At 39.8% G+C, this 15322-nt stretch overlaps 1 protein-coding gene and 1 long non-coding RNA gene across 3 annotated transcripts in view; both read left to right on the top strand.

Moving 5' to 3' along the window:
- Positions 1-15322, top strand: part of LOC137251338 (tRNA dimethylallyltransferase) — a 689017-nt gene that overhangs the window by 327327 nt on the left and 346368 nt on the right. The window lies entirely within an intron of this gene.
- Positions 4840-5386, top strand: LOC137251340 (uncharacterized). The gene is made up of 2 exons (XR_010953214.1): positions 4840-5041; positions 5134-5386. It is a non-coding gene; the product is annotated as an uncharacterized lncRNA (long non-coding RNA).

Here is a 15322-nt window from a genome sequence, read left to right as displayed (position 1 = left end):
CCCCCCCCCCCCCCCCCCCCTCCCGTGTGCACGATTTTAAACAGCAAAAGCCGCTGTGGTGCTTAATATGGAAAAGAAACCAGTAAAACTCCTTTCACTTTACATTCCTATAAATTCGAGACTCTCTCTTCAATTAACAATAACAAATTCTATGTAGACCCTCCCATCCCTCCTTTCCACGTTCGACCGATCTACAATCTTTGGATCGATGTTCTTTCACTTCCAACGCGTTGAGGCCGCGCGCATATTTTACGAACATCGTTTTATTTGAAGTTGTCTTTTGCTTGCACTTCACAGGGATACTTATGGATGGGCCAAGGCTAATGGCAAATGAATCGTAAAACTCATAGGACGCCCAGCGCATAAGTCAATCGGAGAAGAAGAAGAAGAAATGTTAAGCCAAATAACGTTTTCTACGTCTTTGGATTTTGTCATTATATTTTTTTTTTTGAAATATGCTAAAGAAATGCCGGTTTGTTACTGCATCTGCATGCTAATTTCCTATTGGACGCAATCGCGTTTATCATTTGTAATGCGTCGCCATCATTACGTTGAGCGAATATTGAAGGAATGCTTACACAGCCATGCACAAATAACCACCCAATAGTGAAACACGTGTTGCGCTGTTTAGAAATCGCACTATTCCCTAAAATTCCATGTTTTGTAACAAATAGATTCAACAAACAAAAACCTCAAGGTACCTGACTGGAGGTTCAAGTCCGAAAACCACCTTAAACGGATGCAAAACCGCTTTCCATAGGCAAACCGGCTTTCTGCAGGCTCGAACAACCATATTTATGCTTTGAGGCTTTTACGTTTACATCCAAAATTTGAAGAGAAGTTATATCTCTTCTCTCCCTCTCTTTCTAATTTTCCTCTTCCTTTTCCCTCCATTTTTATTAACTTTTACTTTTCATTTTCTGTTTTATTTTTCTTTCCTTTTCTCTTTCGCTTTTCCTTTTCCTTGGACTTGAACTTTTCCTTCTCCGTTTTCTTTATATCCTTCTTCTTCTCCTTCGCCTTTTCCTCTCATTCTCCTTCACCTCATCCCTCTCATTATCCTTATCCTTGTCACTATCCTAATCTCTATCCTTATAGTTATCGTTATCCTCATCCTTATCTTTATCATTATCCTTATTCTTATCATTCTCATTATCCCTATCCTTGTCCTTATGCTTATTCTTATCCTTATCCTCGTCCTTTTCCTTATCCTCATCCTGATCCTTATCCCTATTCTCAATCCAATCCTTTTCCTTATACTTATCCTAATCCTTATCTTGATCCGTATCCTTCTTCTCCTTGTCCTTTTCTTCTTCCTTCTCTTAGCCTTCCGTCTATCCTTCTCCCATTCCCAATCCTCTTCATTCTCCTTTTTCCATCCCTTTCCACTAAATCCCCCTCTCCGCCTTACTCCCTCAACCTCAATCTCACTCCATCTCTGAGTTTCTTAAGAACATCGATGATTTTTTGCTACCGTAACCCGAGTCTTTAAATACCCGCTTTCAACCAAGCTCTGCCAAAAGATGCTTTCTCACTGCCTGTTTCGAGCATCAGCTCCTCGCAGGTTACTTTTTCACAGTCGACTTCAAACATTAGGTTCAAGAGCTTGCCCTTTTAAAAGTAACCATCTTTTCGTGTTTTTTTTTTTTGCACCTGGTTCAATTTTATCAATGATCACTACTTGTATGTAGATGAGGAAGTCAAAATTTCCCGTTGTCTTAGGCTTTTTTGACTCCTTTATCCTCTCATATCACCTAATTCCTTTTCCTTATTTATTTGCATTTTTCTGCCGTAGTAGGGAGAGTTTTGGTAATGTTTGGCTGCTTCCATATCCCTGTGTACTCCCTATATGAACCTATCTTTGTCAGATGTTGAGGGCTCGTATGTTTGTTGAACAATTTACTCGCCTCTTAGGAGTTTATTTCATGTGCTCCTTGGAACATATTCGGGATTCCGCTCCACAGTCTGGGAAGTCACTGGATGTCCACGCCATGTTCTGCCTGGATGTGGGCTCCATGTTCGCTCACCATCTCCTGCTTGTACTGGAGATTTCTCAAATCTGTTGTATTTTTCAATAAAATGCTAACTTACTTCGCCCTCCACCCTTCGGAACGAATTATAGCCGAAGCAATTTTATACTGCCTCGTAGTTTGAAACTAAATGATTTCACTGCTGGGTGGTTAAATATTTGCAAAATTACCAAGTGTTGCTGTTATCTATTGGCTTAGCAATTAAATTGGTTGTTGGAATTGATTTATGGTAAAAAAATAAACTACTTTGGGAATGTGGTTGTATTTTAGTTTTCTTTACTCGATAAATAATTGTGGCAAATTCAATGAAAATCGTAAAGAAACCGCTAACTAAATGAATTGCATACCTGTACTATAGGGTAGTTCACAAACACGGTTGCCACTTTTGGTCCATTTGAACCAAAAATGGTCCTTTCCAACCCCATTTGGTCCGCTGGTCCCTTTTTGTCTATTTTGGTCCTTAGGCTGTGGCCAAGATTTTGGTAATTTTATCCCTTTTTCACTGAGATAATTATTGTAACGAATTTACTGCAATTCCTCTTATTTGCAACCTTCTACTAACGTTCGAATCACTAAACTGTTGAATAAATAACTCCACTATTCAATAATGCAAAATTTATTAAAGTACTTCACAATAACATTTATCTTCGCAACTAATAGCTTGCTTAAATCAAACTGATTGTCGTGCCTCCACTGTCGCTGCTTTTATACTGTGCGGTTTCTTCGCTTTTTACTGTGAATTAAATTATTCCGTTAATAACTTAAATTTTATTATAATTTTATTTGAGGTGATTAACTATAAACGATTGTTTGACCTTCTACTAGTATTATATAAACTCTTTTATTTTGAAAATTATTTTCTATTTTTTAGTTCGGTTTGCTATAAAAGCGTGTTTTTTTTTAATTTTTTTAAACTATTATTTAGTTTCAATTTTTTAGTTCAAGTAGTTTTAAAAGTTTTAGTCGAGAGTGATGAAACCTCGAAACACCAGCGGTCCATGGATGAATCCAACCCCACGGCACCGAAAAGGGCCAAGACGCAGGGAGGCTGGACGCGGTCTTTCGCCGAAGTTGCCAAGGGTCGGCAGTTCATTGGCATTATAGACGAGAGCAGCGAAGATGGCAGGATCCCGAAACAACAGTGGAAGTGAATCGAGGCCGCGCTCGCTACGGTGGCCGTTAAGGTTAAGAAAGACAACCCTGGTCCACCGCCATCTTACACCGATGCAGGGTGGTTCCAGGGCAATGTCAAGCTAATCGCCTGTGACGACGCCAGGTCGGTAAACCTCTATAGGGCCGCCGTCACGCTGATAGGGGTGGTATATCCGGGCGCGCGCCTGAAGGTAGTGGAGGCGCGTGATATCCCCTCACAACCAAGAGCTAGAGCCTGGGTTCCAGTCACGCCAACGGACCCAGCTGACATCCTGGAGCTGCTCCAGGAGTACAACCCGCCACAGGTTTGGAAGTCAACCCGGATAAAACCGAGCTTGTCCTCTTCACGAGGAGGTACAAAGTACCAAATCTTACACCGCCTAGAATTGGGTGTACGTTCTTAGCGTTAAGCGATCAAGTCAAGTATTTGGGAGTCATTCTGGATAGGAAGCTATTATGGAGTGGCCGTATAGTTGAGCGATCCAAGAAGGCAGCAGCAGAGCTGTTCACCTCCAAGAGGGCAATTGGCACCCCCTGGGGATTCTCCCCTAAGGTGACCTACTGGATTTACACTGCCATTGTGCGCCCGATTCTTCTTTATGGTGCCTTGGTCTGGTGGCCCGCACTAGCTAAATGTACCTATCTTAAAATGCTTCAAAAGATGGAACGGAGTTCGGAGCTCTGCATTACAGGGGCTTTCGGCTCCACTCCAGATTCCGTTACATACATACATGGATACATAGATACATAGATAGATACAGGCCAAGTTAATAAAAGCGTGTTAAAAAGGGCTCCAGTATGCTCTTTCGTAGATGTGCCATGCATACACTTCTATCATTAATAAGGGAATGCGTTTTTCGCATTATGTGCAAGGTTTCAAATCTATGGTCATTTAGGGTGGTCGTAAGTTCAATTAACCTTATGTCCGTTAACCTTATGTCACCCCACCAACACATTATTGCATTGTCATCGAGCCTTGATACGTGTGCAAAGTTTCAATCAAACTTATGGCCATTCAAAGTGGTAATAAGGCCAATTGACCTTATGGCCGTTGACCTTATGTCACCACACCATTACATTAATGCATTTTCATCGAGACTTGATACGTGTGCAAAGTTTCAATCAAACTTGTGGCCTTTCAAAGGGGTAATAACGCCAATTGACCTTATGTCCGTTGATCTTATGTCACCACACCATCACATTAATGCACTGCCATCGAGCCTTGATACGTGTGCAAAGTTTCAATCAAACGTATGGCCATTCAAAGTGGTAATAAGACCAATTGACCTTATGGCCGTTGACCTTATGTCTCCGCACCATCACACTAATACATTGCCATCGAGCCTTGATACGTGTGCAAAGTTTCAATTAAACTTATGGCCACTCAAAGTGGTAATAAGGCCAATTGACCTTCTGGCCGTTGACCTTATGTCACCGCACCATCACATTAATGCATTGTCATTGAGCCTTGATACGTGTGCAAAGTTTCAATCAAACTTATGGCCATTCAAAGTGGTAATAAGGCCAATTGACCTTATGTCCGTTGACCTTATGTCACCACACCACCACATTAATGCATTGTCATCGGTCCATGATACGTATGCAAAGTTTCAAATTAATCAGACTTCCAGAAACCGGTGAAAATTAAGCACAAAAATTCCGTTACATTCAGGCCAAGCTAATAAAATCGTGTTAAAAATTGATTTTGTGCCGTTATTTTACAGACTTCTCCTCACGCTCTCTCTTTACCATCATATTGCATACTCATGCGTGAGTTAGTGTTTTGAAAGCGATAGAAGGGAGCACATACGTTGTTTTGAGCGGAAAAGTGTCTACGAGTCAACCACGTCAGTTTTAAGGTAGGTGTCTGGGAGACAACCATCTCAGTATTTAAGTCATAATTTTTTAGCGTACGCGTCAGTGAAGTTGTTTCGATATCTTATATTTCTAGTTTATTTTGTTCTGATGGACTACTCAGGCATTAATGATCGCCTTCACTGTTCTAAGAGAACTTCATCCGGGACTTTTAAAAGCCGCGTATAAGCTTTGGAAAGCCTAACTATAAAATGCATATCGGCATGTTTGACATGAAATATCTTTTTATTTAACCGCTAAATTTTTCTCTTTTTTGAAAGATTGATGAACTTTAATGTACACTAAATTAAGTAAAAGCTCTTGTTGAAAAAAATATAATATGGAATATATTTTTGTTGTTTTTTATAGGTATAAAATTTGCGGGGTCAATTTTAGCCATGTAAATAAATACCGTTTAAAATGAATTGACTTTTTGAATTATAAAAAAAATACAATAAATAAAAACGTTCACCTTGGAACTTAAAAGAGGAATGCTTTGAAAACGTTTGCAAAATTAGACGAGAAAATATAAGCTATCGTAATGGTGTCTGGTGGACCACCACGTCAGTGGAATAGGGAAATTTAATTCACGTCAGTCGCAGAGGGTTAAACTAGCTCAACAAATGAAACATGTGTTCTAATTTTATAAAAGAGGCAAGTGCTGCTTTACTTCTTTCGATTGCATTAAAAAGAAAGAAAAGAAAGCAAAAGGGTAAACGGATTTCCCTCTGACGGTAAGACTGCTCGATTTTCTACCAATTTGCAACACAGATATCACAGGGCATTCAATAGCTGGATCTAGCTCTCGATCTCTGACTCTTACCCGCTCTTGCTCATCTCCTCCAGCTTTGCGTTTACGGCCATCCACATTGGTGGAACTATTAGGACCAAGATCGCAATGGCGTGCAATGTGACCGGGCTTCCCGCATTTGAAGCATTTGATAACTTTTTCACTCCGCTTTTGCGATCCTTTCAGCGCCTCCAATATTGCGCCTACCCACTCTGGCCTTTCTACTTCCACACGGCGTGCTTTGAAAACTGGCTTACACAGAAGCGACGCTGTTTCCTGAGTCAGAGCATGTGATATCGTTTCTGCGCATGTTGGCTTTGGGTTTGCATATGTCGCTCGTTTCGTTTCTACATCCCGTATGCCATTTATAAAACTCTGGATTTTTACCCTCTCGGTGTACTCCACGGGTGCGTCCGCATTTGCCAAATGTGCCAACCTTTCAACATCCGAGGCAAACTCCTGCAAAGTCTCATTCGCTCTTTGGTGGCGGTTTTGCAACTCAATTTGGAATATCTGTTTTCTATGCTCGCTTCCATAACGTCTCTCGACAGCGGCCATCATTGCTTCATAGCTGTTCCGCTCGTACTCTGGAATAGTCTGTAAGATTTCGGCAGCTGGTCTTTTCAATGCTACGAAGAGTGCAGCAACTTTATCTTCAGCATTCCAGTCGTTCACGGTTGCGGTCTTCTCAAACTGTAGCTTAAAGACCTGGAAAGGAACAGACCCGTCAAAGGATGGTGTTTTTACCTTTGGATTACTCGCTGAAACAGCTGGGCGATTTAATTGTAACTTCTGGCTGAAATTGAGCGATTTTTGCATCCTGCGCTTCCAGCTTTGATGTTACCCTTGCTTCCTGTGCTTCTAACTGTGAAGACATTTGTGCCACCAGCGCTCCTCTTCTTCTTCCATCTTCGATGTTACGCGTGTCTCCTGCGATTCCAGTTGGGATGCCATATATGTCTTCTGTTCTTCCAGTTGAGTTTCCATCTTGGATGTAATCTGTGTCGACATTTCTGACATACGCGTTTCTTGTGCTTCAATCTTCGATGTTATTTCTGACGACATTTCTTTTACTGTCGATGTTTGTGCAGATTTCTCAGCTACAACTACAGATGTATAATTTTTATAGCTTGTCTCATACCCCATGCGCTTGTATGTGTGAGCGACACTTCCCCAATCACAATTGCATACCTTTAGGAGCATTTCAGATAAGATATCTGCATGTGCTTGTGCATTGCTCTCAGCTGTGTGTACCGACATATGTATGTGTAGACATAATGATTGATTCGTTTATGTAGATACAAAATGATTGATCTATGGATGTGCATGCAAGGCACTGCTTAGCATCGGCTTAGAGATGGCAACACCCCTTAGTTTTGCTAATATTCGTAACAATATGCATTTAAATTTGTATTTATGAGTCAAAATAAAAAATTTTATGAACTATAGCTGTTTAGCTTTTAGTCGCTGTTTACACATACAAAGTTTTGTTGTTCATTATCGTCAATTCCCAGCCATAATTCAATAGTATATAATAATCATATTTTATCCGCGGATGAAAGCATGCGGAAGTTAAAAGATGAGCTATTTGAACCGCAGGTAATTGACAATAATTAACTTGACCGATGTTCACATACCATTACAAATCCAACATCATCCATGATCATCATCTTAAATAGTGGTAACGTGATGTTTTTGACAATCGTAACTCATGGAGGATGTTGAAGCAGCATCCAGGCATATCGAGCTTAACTTACCAGCGGTTCAAACACCACAAAACTTTCGTACACCGGTTCCATACAGTATGCCTTTTCTGGGAAAACGCATATGGAGAATGCTGGGGGCATTTACATTTCTTTAAGTCTTGAATATGTTTTGTATATTTATAATTTTTTTTGAATTTCATAATTGGAAAAATGTGAGCATATGAAGAAAAATCAGATTTTCAATGAAAAGTTTAGGTTCAACAAGTATAAAATTCATTTTTTAGTCAACAAGGATAGTATGAAAAGATTAAGAAAGTTGATTAAAAAATAATTTTAAATTTTGGATCACCGCAGATAAACAATTGATTTTCAGTTTTTGATCATTAAAAGTAATAATTTTTATAGAAGATAGACTCACCATTACGTATACCGAATTGATCAGGGCGACGAACTGACTTGATATAGCCATGTCCGTCTGTCCGTCCATCGGTATGTTTGAACGCAAACTAGTCCCTCAAATTTTGAGATATCTCAATGAAATTTGGCACAAGGATGTATTTTTATATTATATTAGACACTTGTCGGATCCGGTAGGATCGGACCACTATAACATATATCTCCCATACAACCGATCGTTCAGATAAGACGATTTTGGTCATTCCTGCCGCAATTTAGAAAGTATAAACGTGAAACTCGGTGATATATATTTTAATATTTCATAGAAAATTTTCTGAAAAAATCACTTTGATCGGAGCTATATATAGTATATATCCCATACAACCGATCGTTCAGATAGAAAGATTTTTGGCCATTTCCCCCTTAGTTTCCAATATAAAAACGTGAAACTTGGTGATATATATTCTAATATATCATAGAAGATTTCCATACAACCGATCGTTCAGATAAGGGGGTTTTTTGCCGTTTTATACTCAGTTGAGCAGAGCTCACAGAGTATATTAACTTTGATTGGATAACGGTTGGTTGTACAGGTATAAAGGAATCGAGATAGATATAGACTTCCATATATCAAAATCATCAGTATCGAAAAAAAATTTGATTGAGCCATGTCCGTCCGTCCGTCCGTCCGTTAACACGATAACTTGAGTAAATTTTGAGGGATTTTGATGAAATTTGGTATGTAGGTTCCTGAGCACTCATCTCAGATCGCTATTTAAAATGAACGATATCGGACTATAACCACGCCCACTTTTTCGATATCGAAAATTTAAATTTCGAAAAACCGAAAAAGTGCGATAATTCATTACAAAAGACAGATAAAGCGACGAAACTTGGTAGATGAGTTGAGCTTATGACGCAGAATAGAAAATTAGAACAATTTTGGACAATGGGCGTGGCACCGCCCACTTTTAAAAGAAGGTAATTTAAAATTTTGCAAGCTGTAATTTGGCAGTCGTTGAAGATATCATCATGAAATTTGGCAGGAACGTTACTCCTATTACTATATGTACGCTTAATAAAAATTAGCAAAATCGGAGAAGGATCACGCCCACTTTAAAAAAAAAAATTTTTAAAGTAAAATTTTAACAAAAAATTTTATATCTTTACAGTATATAAGTAAATTATGTCAACATTCAACTCCAGTAATGATATGGTGCAACAAAATACAAAAATAAAAGAAAATTTCAAAATGGGCGTGGCTCCGCCCTTTTTCATTTAATTTGTCTAGGACACTTTTAAAGCCATAAGTCGAACAAAAATTAACATATCCTTTTGAAATTTGGTAGGGGCATAGATTTTATGACGTTAACTGTTTTCTGTGAAAATGGGCGAAATCGGTTGATGCCACGCCCCGTTTTTATACACAGTCGTCCGTCTGTCCTTCCGCATGGCCGTTAACACGATAACTTGAGCAAAAATCGACATAACTTTATTGAACTTAGTTCACGTGCTTACTTGAACTCACTTTATCTTGGTATGAAAATTGAACTAAATCCGACTATGACCACGCCCACTTTTTCGATATCGAAAATTACGAAAAATGAAAAAAATGCCATAATTCTATACCAAATACGAAAAAGGGTATGAAACATGGTAAGGTACTTGGATTGTTTTATTGACGCGAAATATAACTTTAGAAAAAACTTTATAAAATGTTTGTGACACCTACGATATTAAGGAGAAGAAAATGAAAAAGTTCTGCAGGACGAAATAAAAAACCCTTAAAATCTTGGCAGGTATTACATATATAAATAAATTAGCGGTATCCAACAGATGATGTTCTGGGTCACCCTGGTCCACATTTCAGTCGATATCTGGAAAACGCCTTCACATATACAACTACCACCACTCCCTTTTAAAACTCTCATTAATACCTTTAATTTGATACCCATATCGTACAAACTCATTCTAGAGTCACCCCTGGTAAGCCCCACGCCCTTTTAAAATACTCATTAACACCTTTCATTTGATACCCATATCGTACAAACATATTCTAAAGTCACCCCATGTCCACCTTTATGGCGATATCTCGAAAAGGCGAACACCTATAGAACGAAGGCCCACTCCCTTTTAAAAATACTCATTAACACCTTTCATTTGATACCCATATCGTACAAACAAAGTCTAGAGTCACCCCTGGTCCACCTTTATTGCGATACCTCGAAAAGGCGTCCACCTATAGAACTAAGGCCCACTCCCTTTTAAAATACTCATTAACTCCCTTCGTTTGATACCCATATTGCACAAACGAATTCTAGGGTCACCCCTAGTCCACCTTTATGGCGATATCTCGAAACGGCGTCCACCTATGGAACTAAGGATTACTCCCTTTTAAAAAACTCATTAACACCTTTCTTTTGATACCCATATTGTACAAACAAATTCTAGGGTCACCCCTAGTCCACCTTTATGGCGATATCTTGAAACGGCGGCCACCTATGGAACTAAGGATTACTCCCTTTTAAAATACTCATTAACACCTTTCTTTTGATACCCATATTGTACAAACAAATTCTAGGGTCACCCCTGGTCCACCTTTATGGCGATATCTCGAAAATGCGACCACCTATACAACAACCACCACTCCCTTTTAAAACCCTCATTAATACCTTTAACTTGATACCCATGTGATACAAACACATTCTAGAGTCACCCCTGGTCCACCTTTATGGCGATATTTCGAAACGGCGTCCACCTATAGAACTAAGGGCCACTCCCTTTTAAAATACTCATTAATACCTTTCGTTTGATGCCCATATTGTACAAACAAATTCTAGGGTCACCCCTGGTCCACCTTTATGGCGATATCTCGAAACGGCGTCCACCTATGGAACTAAGGATTACTCCCTTTTAAAATACTCATTAACACCTTTCTTTTGATACCCATATTGTACAAACAAATTCTAGGGTCACCCCTAGACCACCTTTATGGCGATATCTCGAAACGGTGTCCACCTATGAAACTAAGGATTACTCCCTTTTAAAATACTCATTAACACCTTTCATTTGATACCCATATCGTACAAACGCATTCTAGAGTCACCCCTGGTCCACCTTTATGGCGATATTTCGAAACAGCATCCACCTATGGAACTAAGGCCCACTCCCTTTTAAAATACTCATTAACACCTTTCATTTGATACCCATATCGTACAAGCGCATTCTAGAGTCAACCCTGATCTGATGGCTATGTCCCTAAATGGCGTCCACCCATAGAACTATGGCCCCTCCCTCATAAAATACACTGTAATACCTTTCATTTGATACACATGTCATACAAACACATTCCCGGGTTACCTCGGTTCATTTTCCTACATGGTTATTTTCCCTTATGTTGTCACCATAGCTCTCAACTGAGTATATAATGTTCGGTTACACCCGAACTTAATCTTCCTTACTTGTTTATTTTATATTTATCTTACAAATCATTTAGGTATGTAGATCTGTTCACTATATATTTCTTATCTTATACATCCGATTATTTGGAGATTACGAACGGGATAAGATTATTGTTCAGCCCAATTCATGAAAGGTATGAAGCCTTCGGCACAGCCAAAGACAGTCCCGTCCTTACTTGTTTATTATTTGTTTTGTTCAATTGTATAAAAAATCAGTATTGAGTCGCATGGAGTAATCAAAGTTTATTGATATGGGGGAAAAATGAAAAATATGTCGTCCAAATGCGACGGTGAACACCTTTTGCCGCTCTCCCAAGGTCAAAGAATCTTTTATTCCCGCTGGAAAACGAATTTCCCAACGGATGCTGCAACCTTGGCGATAGGGCGTGACGTTGTGAAATAGTAGACCCTGTCGACCCCCAAATCAGGGCCATGAACTTCCGCCTTAAACAGATAGTGTATACACATGATCGGACGAAATGAGAGAAACCTACAAAAACTATATCTAGTCTCTCTGAGGGTATTGGATACCTTGATAAGCCGTAAGTTCCTGCTCCAATCCGACAACGACAACTATGACAATTATGAGTACCTCAAGCTCCCTTCCCCACCAGAAAGTGTTACCATAGCATCTTACGCCGACGGGTGCACATAATGGCAATTATATGTTATGTTAATGTTAATTTTTTTACTGCCATTTCTCTATTCGCCTCCGGGTGATTTCCTTCAAATTTTCTACCATCTTTTCGTAGCTGCTGCTTTTTAGCGTTCTATTGCTGTAATCAGCACTCTATACTTTCCACAGTGCTGGTAATTCACGGTATAAGTCGAAAAACTCGCACCAGAAGCGTTTATTTTCCATTGTATTTATAATTACGCTTTTTCACTTTTATTGAAATCCTGGTACAAGCTAGAGATGGTCTTTACGCCTTCGATAATAAAATTTTTAAACAATAGTTACCGATGTTATGTTATCAGAAACCACATGTAAACTGCGCAACATTCACCGCATACGAAGAAAAAAGCATGTGCAATATTTGCAGACATGCGGAAATCGATTTATGGGAAAACTTTTTTGTTCTGTTTTAGCACGTTCGCTTAAGTAAAAATAATATCTCAAGATATCCAGATGGGTTGGTAAATTAAGATCAGTTAAATCAGTAGACACACCAAAAACAGTAACATCATGCTTGGGTATATGACTCATTGGGTTTTCGATAGTTGTTGATGTAGTTGCTTCATCTTGCGGTGTAGAGGATGGTGGATTCATTGTAAACTTTTTGATTTGGAATGGTCACTTCACTTATTATTTTTTTCACACTTTGAGTTCTTCACAACGACTTAATGCATTCACAAAAACTGTTGCGTTATATATGGTCTACGAGACGAGGTAATAATAATGAAATGGTAATTTCAATTCTACCTGCTGTGTCTTGCGGTGGCTTAAAAAAAAACAACACAAACAATTTTACGATCTGCAAATTGTGTCACAGTGATACCTTCATTTTTTAAAACGGTTGAATAAAAAACCCACACAACTATGTTTACGACATGCAAATGCATCACAGTGATGCCTTGGTTTTAAAAGGGTTGTAAAAACGCTAATTTCTAATAATTTTTTTTAATTTCTTTTCTATTACTAAGTTAAATTCATTTTTAGCACGCTTTTATTAGCTTGGCCTGTATGTAACGGAATCTTTGAGATTAATTTTCACCGGTTTCTAGAAGTCTGATTAATTTGAAACTTTGCATACGCATCAAGGACCGATGATAATGCATTAATGTGATGGTGTGGTGACATAAGGTCAATGGTCATAAGGTCAATTGGCCTTATCACCACCACTTTGAATGGCGATAAGTTTGATTGCAACTTTTCACACCTATCAAAGCTCGATGAGAATGCATTAATGTGATGGTGTGGTGACATAAGGTCAACGGCCACAAGGTCAATTGGCCTTAATACCACATAGCCATTTAGCTGATTTTTTCATGTAAAGTGCAAAACCGGCGATTTTTTTAAATGTTTGTATGGTGAACCCCCAGGGGTTTCCAGGGGGTGTACCACTGGCATCTGTGGGTCGGGCCTCCAAAGTTAGTGGGGGTCGGTCATACATTTGGACTCGATTGGAGCACTCTAAATGGGTCAAAGTGGGATTTTTCAAAATTTGCCCCTACCCAAATTGGGGGACATCAGAATTCGTTTTAGAGGTATGGTTCATTTGGCAAAGTTTCTTATTTTGCTCCCTAAAATATGACTTTCACAGAGCAATTGGCGGTTTTTTTGCCTCCCCACAAATCGACCCGGCCTAGTGCTTATCGTTCTTTGTTTCTTGTAAACAAGTTTTAAAGGCTCAAATATTGTGTCAGAAATTGTGTTTATCTGTTCGTTATGAGTCCGTAGTGTTACCAGAAGTTTGTTTTAACAACCAAACTGAAAAACCCTACCAAAAACCAGGACCTATGTTATAAAATAACTCAGTCCTCTTGGCAAATACTAGAAGCTTCCTAGGACTAAAGCCACTTGCTGCTTCTAGATCTGACACCTGTATCACTCCTAATAGCTGGAGTCTTAGCCTGGCAAGCGCAGGGCACGAGCACAGAACGGGCTCGATCGTTTCCTCCTCCAGCCCGCACTTCCTACATCTGCTATCACTGACCAAGCCTAATGTAAAGGCATGTGACGCCAGAAGGCAGTGCCCAGTCAAAATACCCGTCATGAGTCTACAGTCCTCTCTTTTTAATGATAGAAGCAACTGTGTTAGTCTAAGGTTGTAGGACCTACACATAATCTTCGACACTTTACAGCCCCGCGCTTGAACCCACATCTTTCCTTCTTGGTCGATCATGTGCACCTCTCGCCTTCGCTTAATCTCGCCCAGTTTAATTGGGACGTCTACGGAGCAAGCTTCAAGGGATGCGCCCTTTTTAGCTAGTTCATCCGCTTTTTCATTCCCATTTATTCCCATATGCCCTGGGACCCTATATAGATGAATGCTTCTCCCCCGTCCCGATTCTCTCTAGGGACTGCCTTCACTCTAACACGCATTTAGATGCTGTGCTATGCGAGATTATTGCCTTAATTGCTGCTTGACTGACAATATAAAAGTTAACACGGTTGAAGCTTAAGCTATTCTCTTCCAGGGTTTCTACTGCTTTGGTTACGGCTACCCGTTCCGCTTGGAAAACGCTAAAGTAATCTGACAGCCTGTAGGATCTGTTTATTTCCGGATCAGCACAGTATACCGCTTCCACTACTTTGGAACCATCTGTGTACACATGTATCGCCTCGTCCGCCATTTGAGCACCCTTGTGGCCTTAAGATCGCCCTCGAAGCGCAGATAGGGAATCAGGTAGTCTGTTCGTCTTGTGATTGATGACGCTATACTATTATGGCCGTATGGTCGGCGCTCAAGCTGCCACGAGGCACCGAGTCTTGATGCAGTTGTTAACGCTATGTTCTACAGGTGGGTTGTGCAGAATGGCATACAGTGCAGCCGTCGTGGTTGTTTTCAGGGCTCCCGTAATGCTAAGCATTCTGCATACCCGCTCTAATTTTTTGAGGAAGGTCGTTTTTGTGTGGCTTTCCACCAAACGAGAACTCCATAGTATAGAATAGGGCTTACAATCGCTGTAAAACCCCAATGAGAAAAAGGGGGCCCCACGTACACCCCAGCATTCTTTTACATGCATAAAGTGCCCTTGAAGACTTCTTCATCGTCTCCTACACGTTGAGTTTCCATGACAGCTTACTGTATAGGATGATTCCTAGATATTTTGTGCAAGGTTTCTCCTGTAGGGTCACCCCTCCTAACATTATTGAAAGCCCCGGCAATGTCTAAGAAGACTCCTAGAGCATATTCCTTATATTCCAAGGCTTTCTCGATGCTTATTACCACCCTATGCAATGCATACTTGGCTTTGGTGTACGCATGT

Source organism: Eurosta solidaginis, chromosome 4 (assembly GCF_040869045.1).
Source record: "Eurosta solidaginis isolate ZX-2024a chromosome 4, ASM4086904v1, whole genome shotgun sequence".
NCBI lineage: Eukaryota > Metazoa > Arthropoda > Insecta > Diptera > Tephritidae > Eurosta > Eurosta solidaginis.
This window is presented reverse-complemented; position numbering and strand designations above follow the sequence as displayed.